Below are 10701 nucleotides of genomic sequence, written 5' to 3'. Positions count from 1 at the left end.
TTTTCAAATTAGACTCATTGACTCTGTTTGATTTTATTTCAGCCATACAGAAGTCCATATTTGACCTAATGGACATATTTCTGGCCAAAGTGTATTCACTATTGAACTTTTTACATATACTCAATGATGCATTCTGGTATCATATCAGCCACATAGAAGTCCATATTTGAATCACTGAAGATATTTCTGACCCAAGAGTCTTCGAAGATGAACTTTCCATACAGTCTTAATTGCCTCATTCTAATTTTACTTTAGCTATACAGAAGTCAATGCCTGAACTACTGAACATATTTCTGACCCAAAGGTCAGATCATGAACTTTCAATTCAGACTCATTGACTCAGATGTTATTTCAGCCATACAGAACTCCATATTTGGCCTACTGAAGAGTCTTCAAAGATGAACTCTCTATACAGTCTCCTTGCCTCACTCTAATGTTACTTAAGCCATACAGAAGTTAATTTTTGACCTGCTGAACATATTTCTGACCCAAGAGTCCTCGATCAGGATTTTTCAACTTAGACTCATTGACTCTTTTTGATTTTATTTCAGCCATACAGAACTCCATATTTGACCTAATGGACATATTTCTCACCAAACAGTATTCAATATTGAACTTTTTACATATACTCATTGATGCATTGTGATGTCACATCAGCTATATAAAAGTCCATATTGGAATTACTTAACATATTTCTGACCCAAGAGTCCTCGATAATGAACTATCAATCCAGACTCATTGAATGCTTTTGATTTTATTTCAGCCATACAGAAGTCCATATTTGACCTAATGGACATATTTCTGGCCAAAGAGTATTCACTATTGAACTTTTTACATATACTCAATGATGCATTCTGGTGTCACATCAGCCACATAGAAGTCCATATTTGAATCATTGAAGATATTACTCAATATTCTTCGAAGATTAACTTTCCATACAGTCTTAATTGCCTCATTCTAATTTTACTTTAGCCATACAGAAGTCAATGCTTGAACTACTGAACATATTTCTGACCCAAAGGTCAGATCATGAACTTTCAATACAGACTCATTGACTCAGATGTTATTTAAGCCATACAGAACTCCATATTTGGCCTACTGAAGAGTCTTCAAAGATGAACTCTCTATAAAGTCTCCTTGCCTCACTCTAATGTTACTTCAGCCATAGAGTAGTCGATTTTGACACTGCTTAACATATTTCTGACCCAAGAGTCCTCGATCATGTTTTTTCAAATTAGACTCATTGACTCTTTTTGATTTTATTTCAGCCATACAGAAGTCCATGTATGACCTAATGGACATATTTCTGGCCAAAGAGTATTCAATACTGATCTTTTTACAAATACTCAATGATGCACTCTGATGTCACATCAGCCATATAGATGTCCATATTTGAATTTCTGAACATATTTCTGACCCAAGAGTCTTTGAAGATGAACTTTCCATACAGACTCATTGCCTCATTCTAATGTTACTTTAGCCATACAGTAGTCCATACTTGTACTACTGAACATATTTCTGACCCAAGAGACCTCGATCATGAACTTTCAATTAAGACTCATTGACTCACTCAGATATTACTTCAGCCATACAGAACTCCGTATTTGGCCTACTGAAGAGTCTTCAAAGATGAACTCTCTATACAGTCTCCTTGCCTCACTCTAATGTTACTTAAGCCATAAAGAAGTCGATTTTGACCTGCTTAACATATTTCTGACCCAAGAGTCCTCGATCATGATTTTTTAAATTAGACTCATTGACTCTTTTTGATTTTATTTCAGCCATACAGAAGTCCATATATGACCTAATGGACATATTTCTGGCCAAAGAGTATTCAATATTGAACTTTTTACATATACTCAGTGTGCATTCTGATGTCTCATCAGCCATATAGATGTCCATATTTGAATTACTGAACATATTTCTGACCCAAGAGTCTTTGAAGATGAACTTTCCGTACAGTTTAATTGCCTCATTCTAATGTTACTTTAGCCATACAGAAGTCCATATTTGGCCTACTGAAGAGTCTTCGAAGATGAACTTTCTATACATACTCATTGCCTCACTCTGATGTTACTTCAGCTATACAGAGGTCCATATTTGGCCTACTGAAGAGTCTTCGAAGATGAACTTTCTATACAGTCTCATTGCCTCACTCTAATGTTACTTAAGCCATATGGAAGTCAATTTTTGACCTGCCGAACATATTTCTGACCCAAATGTCCTCGATCATGAACTTTTAATTCAGACTCTGACTCTTTTTGATTTTATTTCAACAATACAGAAGTCCATATTTTACCTGCTTTTTTTCTATCCCAAAAGTTCTCGATCAAGAACTTTCTTCACATACGTATAGCCTCATTCTAGTGTTGTGTCAACTATACAGAAGTCCAAATTTGACCTATTGTACATATTTCTGATGCCAGTGTCCTCGATCATGAGCTTTCAATTCAGACTGAAGAGTCTTCAAAGATGAACTCTCTATACAGTCTCCTTGCCTCACTCTAATGTTACTTAAGCCATACAGAAGTCGATTTTTGACCTGCTGAACATATTTCTGACCCAAGAGTCCACGATCATGATTTTTCAATTCAGACTCTGTAGTAGACTTAAGTTCGTAGTGGGGGAAGGAAGAGGTCAGGGACGGCGAACAACTGCTGACTGAGTCTTTATTGAATATCAAAACGGATCAACAGAAAGACTGTGCAATGCACAACAACGAAAACAAACAATCCACAAAGGGCTTCACTCCAGGTTTGGCATATGCTATCCACAAGGGCTTCTCTCCAAGTTTGGTTTACACCATCCACAAGGGCTTCACTCCACATACCTCGACTCGACTCAGCCAACAGTTCCCCTCTCTCTCACACACTCCTGCTTCTCACGGCGTTTTATCCTGTCTCCGCGCCAATCACTGGAATGAGAAACAGGTGTTCGTGATTTGTATTCAACCCACTCACTTACCAAGCGTCTCCCGCTATTCTCTCCGGTTGCAGACCTCGCTGAACCACGCCCCCCTCGCCACATACCCCCACCGCCCGACTCAGGCCGGGGAGCCTTCCGGCCTGCGCCCCCCCCCATCCCCCCCCCCCCATCCCCCCCCCCCCCTTCATTTCTGGAGAGGAAATCGGACCACCTTGTACTTAAAAGGCTGTAAAGCCAGATACCAACGAGTGATCCGCGCGTTGGTATCCTTCATGCGGTGGAGCCACTGCAGGGGAGCGTGGTCCGAACAGAGAGTGAATTCCCGTCCCAGGAGATAATAGCGGAGGGTAAGGACGGCCCACCTGATAGCCAAACACTCTTTTTCTATGGTACTGTACTTAGCTTCTCTCTTAGAGAGCTTACGGCTAATGTACAGTACCGGCCGCTCCTCACCCTCTATCTCCTGGGACAGGACAGCACCCAGCCACCTGTCCGACGCGTCAGTCTGCAACAGAAAAAAGGAGAGAAAAGTCAGGAGAGTGAAGCAATGGCCCGCCACATAGAGCAGCTTTTACCTGGGTGAAAGCCTGCTGGCACGGCTCCGTCCACTGGACCGTATCTGGAGCATCCTTTTTAGTTGAGGGCCGAATAATTAGGTACAAACCTTCTATAATATCCCGCCAGCCCGAGGAACTGTCTAACCTCCTTTTTGGTCTTGGGGCGCGGACAGGTCGCAATCGCTGCCGTCTTGTCAATTTGGGGACGCACCTGCCCATGCCCCAAGTGGAAGCCCAGATACCTTACTTCCACGCGCCCAATTGCACACTTCTTCGGGTTGGCCGTGAGCCCAGCCGCTCTCAGCGATCTCAGGACGCCTCTCACATGCTGCATATGCCGCTGCCAATCATTACTATAGATAATAATATCATCCAGATAGGCAGCCGCATATGCAGCATGGGGCCGAGAATTTTATCCATGAGTCGCTGAAAGGTGGCCGGTGCCCCGAACAGCCCGAACGGAAGCGTAACAAATTGGTGTAATCTGAACGGCGTCGTGAAAGCTGTCTTTTCTTTGGATAAAGGCGACAAGGGGATCTGCCAGTACCCTTTCGTTAAGTCCAGTGTCGAATAAAATCGAGCCGCACCTAGCCGGTCAAGCAATTCGTCCACCCGCGGCATTGGATACGCGTCGAATTTCGACACTGCATTCACCCTGCGATAGTCCACGCAGAAACGAACCGAGCTGTCGGTCTTGGGAACCAAAACTATCGGGCTCGCCCAGTTACTGCTGGACTCTTCTATTACTCCCATTTTCAGCATTGCCTCTAATTCGCCCTGAACTACCTTTTTTTTTGTGTTCAGGTAACCTATACGGCCGGCTGCGAACAACCACACCCGGCTCCGTCTCGACATGGTGCTGAATGAGGTTGGTACATCCCGGCAGGGGAGAGAACACGTCTGCAAATTCTGTCTGCAATTTGGATAAATCAGTGAGCTGGGAGGGCGAGAGGTGATCTCCCCCCGGGACTAGAGCGAGAGATTGAGTTTTTATATTCGCCTCTGGTCCGAGATCATCCTCCCCGCTAATCACCGTCGCCAGCATCACTGATTCTGCCTCATTCCATTTTTTCAGGAGGTTGAGGTGATAGATTTGACGTGCCCCCCTCTTGTCGGACCGTACCACCTCGTAATCAAGCTCGCCCACTTGCCGTGTGACCTCAAAGGGTCCTTGCCACTTTGCAAGTAATTTCGAACTGGAAGTAGGGAGCAATACAAGCACTTTTTCTCCCGGTGCGAATTTACGTAAGTTAGACCGTCTGTTATACAGTTGGCTCTGTCTGTGCTGGGCCTGTAACAAATTCTCCATTGACAGCCGCCCCAAAGTGTGGAGTTTTGATCTCAAGTCCAGCACATAATGAATTTCATTTTTGGCCTGAGATGGTCCGTCCTCCCAAGTTTCCCTGAGGACATCCAGCACCCCACGGGGCAGGCGCCCAAAGAGAAGCTCGAAGGGGGAAAACCCCGTGGAGGCTTGCAGGACCTCTCGCACTGCGAATAACAGAGGTTCTAACCACTTATCCCAATTTTTGGCGTCCTCTTGAACGAACTTACGAATCATGGATTTAAGCGTGCGATTAAAACGTTCGACCAGCCCGTCCGTTTGTGGGTGAAAGATGCTGGTACAAACCGATTTAATGCCCAATAATTCGTACAGTTCGCGTAACGTGCGTGACATAAACGCCGTGCCTTGATCAGTGAGGATTTCTTTGGAATCCCCACCCGGGAGATTAAGCGAAACAGTGCATCCGCAACACTCTTAGCAGAAATGTTGCGGAGAGCCACTGCTTCAGGATATCGTGTTGCATAATCAACAATGACTAATGCAAAGCGATGTCCCCTTGCTGATCGTTCTAATGGCCCGATGAGGTCCATACCAATTCTCTCGAAGGGGACCTGCATTAATGGAAGCGGTCGCAATGGCGCTTTTGGGATGGCCGGTGGGTTCACCAACTGGCATTCACGACAAGACGCGCACCACCTGCGTACATTCTCGTGAATGCCCGGCCAGAAAAAACGGGTCATGAGACGATTTAGTGTCGCTGCCTGTCCCAAATGCCCCGCCATCGGATTAGAATGAGCCGCGTGGAAAAGCATTTCCCTGCGGCTCTTTGGCACTAATAACTGGGTTGTATCTTCTTTTGTCTGAGTGTCTTGGGTCACTCGATACAACCTATCTTTTATAATTGCGAAATATGGGTAAGCAAGCGGACGTCCAGGCTGGAGAGGCTGACCATCAATCATACAGACCCTATCAAATGCATGTTTTAATGTCTCATCCTGAGACTGCTCCAGGGGAAAATCATCGCGTTCCGGAAGAATTAGTCTTCCGGCTTCACTCAGATCCCCTGCAGCAGAACTCTCCGGTCTCTGATCAGTCTCTCCCACCTGTACTCGCGCTTGCTCACCCCACGTTCTTTTCCCCCAAGAGGCATCCGAGCATAAACATTCCAATAATTGTTTGAACGCGGGCCAATCCGTCCCCAAAATTATCGGATGCCGGAGGTGCGGGCTAACTGCCACCTCAACACTATGATTTTGTCCCCTAAATTTAATAATGGCGGACATTACAGGATATCTTACCACATCCCCGTGCACGCACCGAACCCCAACCATGCGGCCTGTATCCAATGCCCCAGATGAAATCAGGCTTTGATGGACAGAGGTTTGGTTACAGCCCGAGTCCACCAAAGCCTGATAGGTACCCCCCTTGATACTCACAGGTATTTGGTACCCGCCAGCCTGACCAGGGGCGGCCTGTGGATCGTCGGGGACCCGGATCACCGTCCCGACCTCCATAACCAGACATTTATCCACAAAATGATCCAGATCCCCACACCGCCAACAGGCTGGCCCAGACCTGCCCGCCGCTCCAGTGACAGAGAGTGGGCTGAATAGATGGCGCGGAGAGAGGGGAGAAGCAGGAGCGGGGTCCGTCCCGGCAGCAGGGAGTCCCGCCCCCCTGGGCTCTGGGTCCGAAGGAAGGTGCCTGGACCTCGGGGCGGAACACGAGGTGGGCCGGGCGGACGAGACCTAGGAAGAGGGACAGGTCTAGAGAGAGAGGGGGACAAAAGAGAGGGAGAGAGAGAGGCAGCTGGAAGGGGTTCGCCGCCCCCTTGTCACGCCACCAGGTGATCCTCCGCCAGTTGGATGGCTGAGTCCAGCGACGTGGGGCAGTGGCACTGGACCCACTCGGCCGTCTTCTTCGGGAGCCGAGTGATGAATTGCTCCAGCACCACGCGATCGACGACCAGGTCCACGTCGCTTCCCTCAGCCAGCAACCATTTGCGGCACGAGTCCCGGAGCTGCTGGGCCAACGTGAAGGGCCGGCCGGACTCACTCAGGTCGAGGGAGCGGAAGCGCTGTCGGTGCTGCTCTGGGGTCCGACCAATCCGCTGGACAATGGCCCGCCGTAGGTCTTCATAGACCAGGAGTTTCGGGATGGGGAGCTGCTGTGCCGCCACCTGTGCTTCCCCTGAGAGGAGCGGGACCAGCCTCATCGACCACTGGTCCCGCGGCCATTTACACGCCTCCGCGGATCTCTCGAAGAGGTCTAAGAAAACTTCTGGATCAACCAGTGGGCCCATCTTATTTAAGGGCAGGTGGACAGGGACAGAGGGCTGTTCGGTGGGCTCTCGGGGAACCTCTCGGTCAATCCAGCTCCGGAACACCTCGCAGTCCTCCTGCTGGGTCTGCAGAATGGCTTGGAAACACCGCTCCTGGTCGCCTCTTAACTCCAGCAGGGCCTGTTGTTGTTCGCGGTGCAGGACCGCGAGGGACGCGATGATGTCCGCAAATGTGGCGGAGGACGAAGATTGCATGGCGACGTGCTCACCGTCTTCCTTCCCGGGTTTCGGCACCAGTGTAGTAGACTTAAGTTCGTAGTGGGGGAAGGAAGAGGTCAGGGATGGCGAACAACTGCTGACTGAGTCTTTATTGAATAACGGGTCAACAGAAAGACTGTGCAACGCACAACAACGAAAATAAACATCCACAAAGGGCTTCACTCCAGGTTCCGCATACGCTATCCACAAGGGCTTCTCTCCAAGTTTGGTTTACACCATCCACAAGGGCTTCACTCCACGAACCTTGACTCGACTCAGTCAACAGTTCCCCGCTCTCTCACACACTCCTGCTTCTCACTGCGTTTTATCCTGTCTCCGCGCCAATCACTGGAATGAAAAACAAGTGTTTGTGATTTGTATTCAACCCACTCACTTACCAAGCGTCTCCCGCTATTCTCTCCGGTTGCAGACCTCGCTGAACCACGCCAAACCCCCCCCCCCCCCCCCCCCCCTCGCCACAGACTCATTGACTCTTTTTGATTTTATTTCAGCCATATTTGACCTAATGGACATATTTCTCGCCAAACAGTATTCAATATTGAACTTTTTACATATACTCATTGATGCATTCTGATGTCACATCAGCTATATAAAAGTCCATATTGGAATTACTAAACATATTTCTGACCCAAGAGTCCTCGATAATGAACTATCAATCCAGACTCATTGAATGCTTTTGATTTTATTTCAGCCATACAGAAGTCCATATTTGACCTAATGGACATATTTATGGCCAAAGAGTATTCAATATTGAACTTTTTACATATACTCAATGATGCATTCTGGTGTCACATCAGCCACATAGAAGTCCACATTTGAATCACTGAAGATATTTCTGACTCAAGATTCTTCGAAGATGAACTTTCCATACAGTCTTAATTGCCTCATTCTAATTTTACTTTAGCCATACAGAAGTCCATATTTGAACCTAATGAACATATTTCTGGCCAAAGAGTATTCAATATTGAACTTTTTACAAATACTCAATGATGCACTCTGATGCCACATCAGCTATATAGATGTCCATATTTGAATTTCTGAACATATTTCTGGCCCAAGAGTCTTTGAAGATGAACTTTCCGTAAAGTCTCATTGCCTCATTCTAATGTTACTTTAGCTATACAGTAGTCCATACTTGTACTACTGAACATATTTCTGACCTAAGAGTCCTCGATCATGAACTTTCAATTCAGACTCATTGACTCACTCAGGTATTACTTCAGCCATGCAGAACTCCATATTTGGCCTACTGAAGAGTCTTCAAAGATGAACTCTCTTTACAGTCTCCTTGCCTCACTCTAATGTTACTTCAGCCATAAAGTAGTCGATTTTGACCTGCTTAACATATTTCTGACCCAAGAGTCCTCGATCATGATTTTTCAAATTAGACTCATTGACTATTTTTGATTTTATTTCAGCCATACAGAAGTCCATATATGACCTAATGAACATATTTCTGGCCAAAGAGTATTCAATATTGAACTTTTTACAAATACTCAATGATGCACTCTGATGTCACATCAACCATATAGATGTCCATTTTTGAATTTCTGAACATATTTCTGACCCAAGAGTCTTTGAAGATGAACTTTCAATCCAGTCTCATTGCCTCATTCTAATGTTACTTTAGCCATACAGAAGTCCATATTTGGCCTACTGAAGAGTCTTCGAAGATGAACTTTCTATACATACTCATTGCCTCACTCTGATGTTACTTCAGCTATACAGAGGTCCATATTTGGCCTACTGAAGAGTCTTCAAAGATGAACTTTCTATACAGTCTCATTGCCTCACTCTAATGTTACTTAAGCCATACAGAAGTCAATTTTTGACTTGCTGAACATATTTCTGACCCAAATGTCCTCGATCATGAACTTTCAATTCAGACTCTGACTCTTTTTGATTTTATTTCAACAATACAGAAGTCCATATTCTACCTGATTTTTTTCTATCCCCAAAGTTCTATCAAGAACTTTCTTCACATACGTATAGCCTCATTCTAGTGTTATGTCAACCATACAGAAGTCCAAATTTGACCTATTATACATATTTCTGATGCAAGTGTCCTCGATCATGAGCTTTCAGTTCAGCCTCATTGACTCCATTTGATATTATTTCAACAATACAGAAGTCCATATTTTCCCTCATTTTTTTCTCACCAAAGGTTCCTCGATTATTAACTTTCTACACATACTCATAGTCTCAGTCAACAGTTACTTCAGCCATACATATTTGGCTACATATAAGTCCATATTTGACCTATTGAACATATTTCTGATCCAAGAGTCCTTTTGATTTTATTTCAGCCATACAGAAGTCCATATTCATTCATATGTTCATTCATTATTCATTGACTCCATCTGATGTTAGATCAGCCAAACAGTAGTCCATATTTGAATATACTTCTTGTAAAAGAGTTTTAGATATGGAATTTTTTATATGTAAGTCATTGACTCCCATACAGTAGTAGATATTTGACCTAATGAACATATTGGCCTAAAAGCATTTGATCTCAGACTCTCTATACATAATCATTGACTCCTTCTAATGTTACTTCAGTCATGCAGAAGTCCATATTTGACCTACTGAACATATTTCTGACCCAAGAGTACTTTATCATGAACTTTTCAAACATTACTATTGATTCTATGTATTGATACTATGTACAGCACTTTGGAGCTACAGAGTACCTTGGAAAGTGCTCTATGAATAAATGAATATAATACAAAATGCAATTCCATTTCTTATGACTTCACCCATAGAGAAGTCAATATTAGAGCTACGGAATCTGTTACTGGGAAATTAGTGCTCGACCATAAACTTTCTGCAAATACTCATAGCCTCACTCTGATATTACTTCAGACATACAGAATTCTGGCAAATCAGTCCTAGATAATGACTCTTATTGATTTTATTTCAACAATACTGAAGTCCATATTTTACCTAGCTGACTCACTTCCTGCTTCGCTACTGTTCGGACGCTCTTGCTTACAGCTCCGCGCTTTGCTCTACTGCTTTTATATTTTATCTCCTAATTTTAACTTCAGCAAATCAACACAGTGCTCAAACGACAAATCTTGGCAACAACAATCTTTTTAACTGGAAGAATTGCTACACAAAAGGGGAATTTTTATCCAACCAGCCTCCCACTGACGGCAGCCATCAGCTTACATTCCGGAGAAGGGAAAACACAGCTGCCTACATCCAAAAGGATTAGAAATAATATGCCTCCTCTGGTTGAAGAATCTACCTGCTGCACAAACTGCCACAGACTTCTACAAAGGATTGCAGTTCTTGAAACAAAGTTACTTGCGGGACTACCAAACCAGAAGGAACACACAACAGAGCTTCGTCATGGACGTCCTCAGCCCACA

At 44.8% G+C, this 10701-nt stretch overlaps 1 protein-coding gene across 3 annotated transcripts in view; it reads right to left on the bottom strand.

Moving 5' to 3' along the window:
• Positions 1-3120: 3120 nt before the first annotated feature.
• agpat5 (1-acylglycerol-3-phosphate O-acyltransferase 5 (lysophosphatidic acid acyltransferase, epsilon)) overlaps positions 3121-10701 on the bottom strand; it is a 146271-nt gene continuing 138690 nt past the window's right edge. For all 3 annotated transcript variants that reach the window (XR_010895256.1, XR_010895257.1, XR_010895258.1), the window contains 2 exons: positions 6204-7654; positions 3121-3430 (listed from right to left, as the gene is read on the bottom strand). The gene's annotated coding sequence lies outside the window, so the exon portion shown is untranslated. The remainder of the gene's footprint in view (positions 3431-6203; positions 7655-10701) is intronic.

The sequence above is a fragment of the Chanodichthys erythropterus genome, chromosome 5 (assembly GCF_024489055.1).
Source record: "Chanodichthys erythropterus isolate Z2021 chromosome 5, ASM2448905v1, whole genome shotgun sequence".
Lineage (NCBI taxonomy): Eukaryota > Metazoa > Chordata > Actinopteri > Cypriniformes > Xenocyprididae > Chanodichthys > Chanodichthys erythropterus.
The sequence above is the reverse complement of the archived record's forward strand: the minus strand, read 5'-3'. Positions and strand labels throughout refer to the sequence as shown.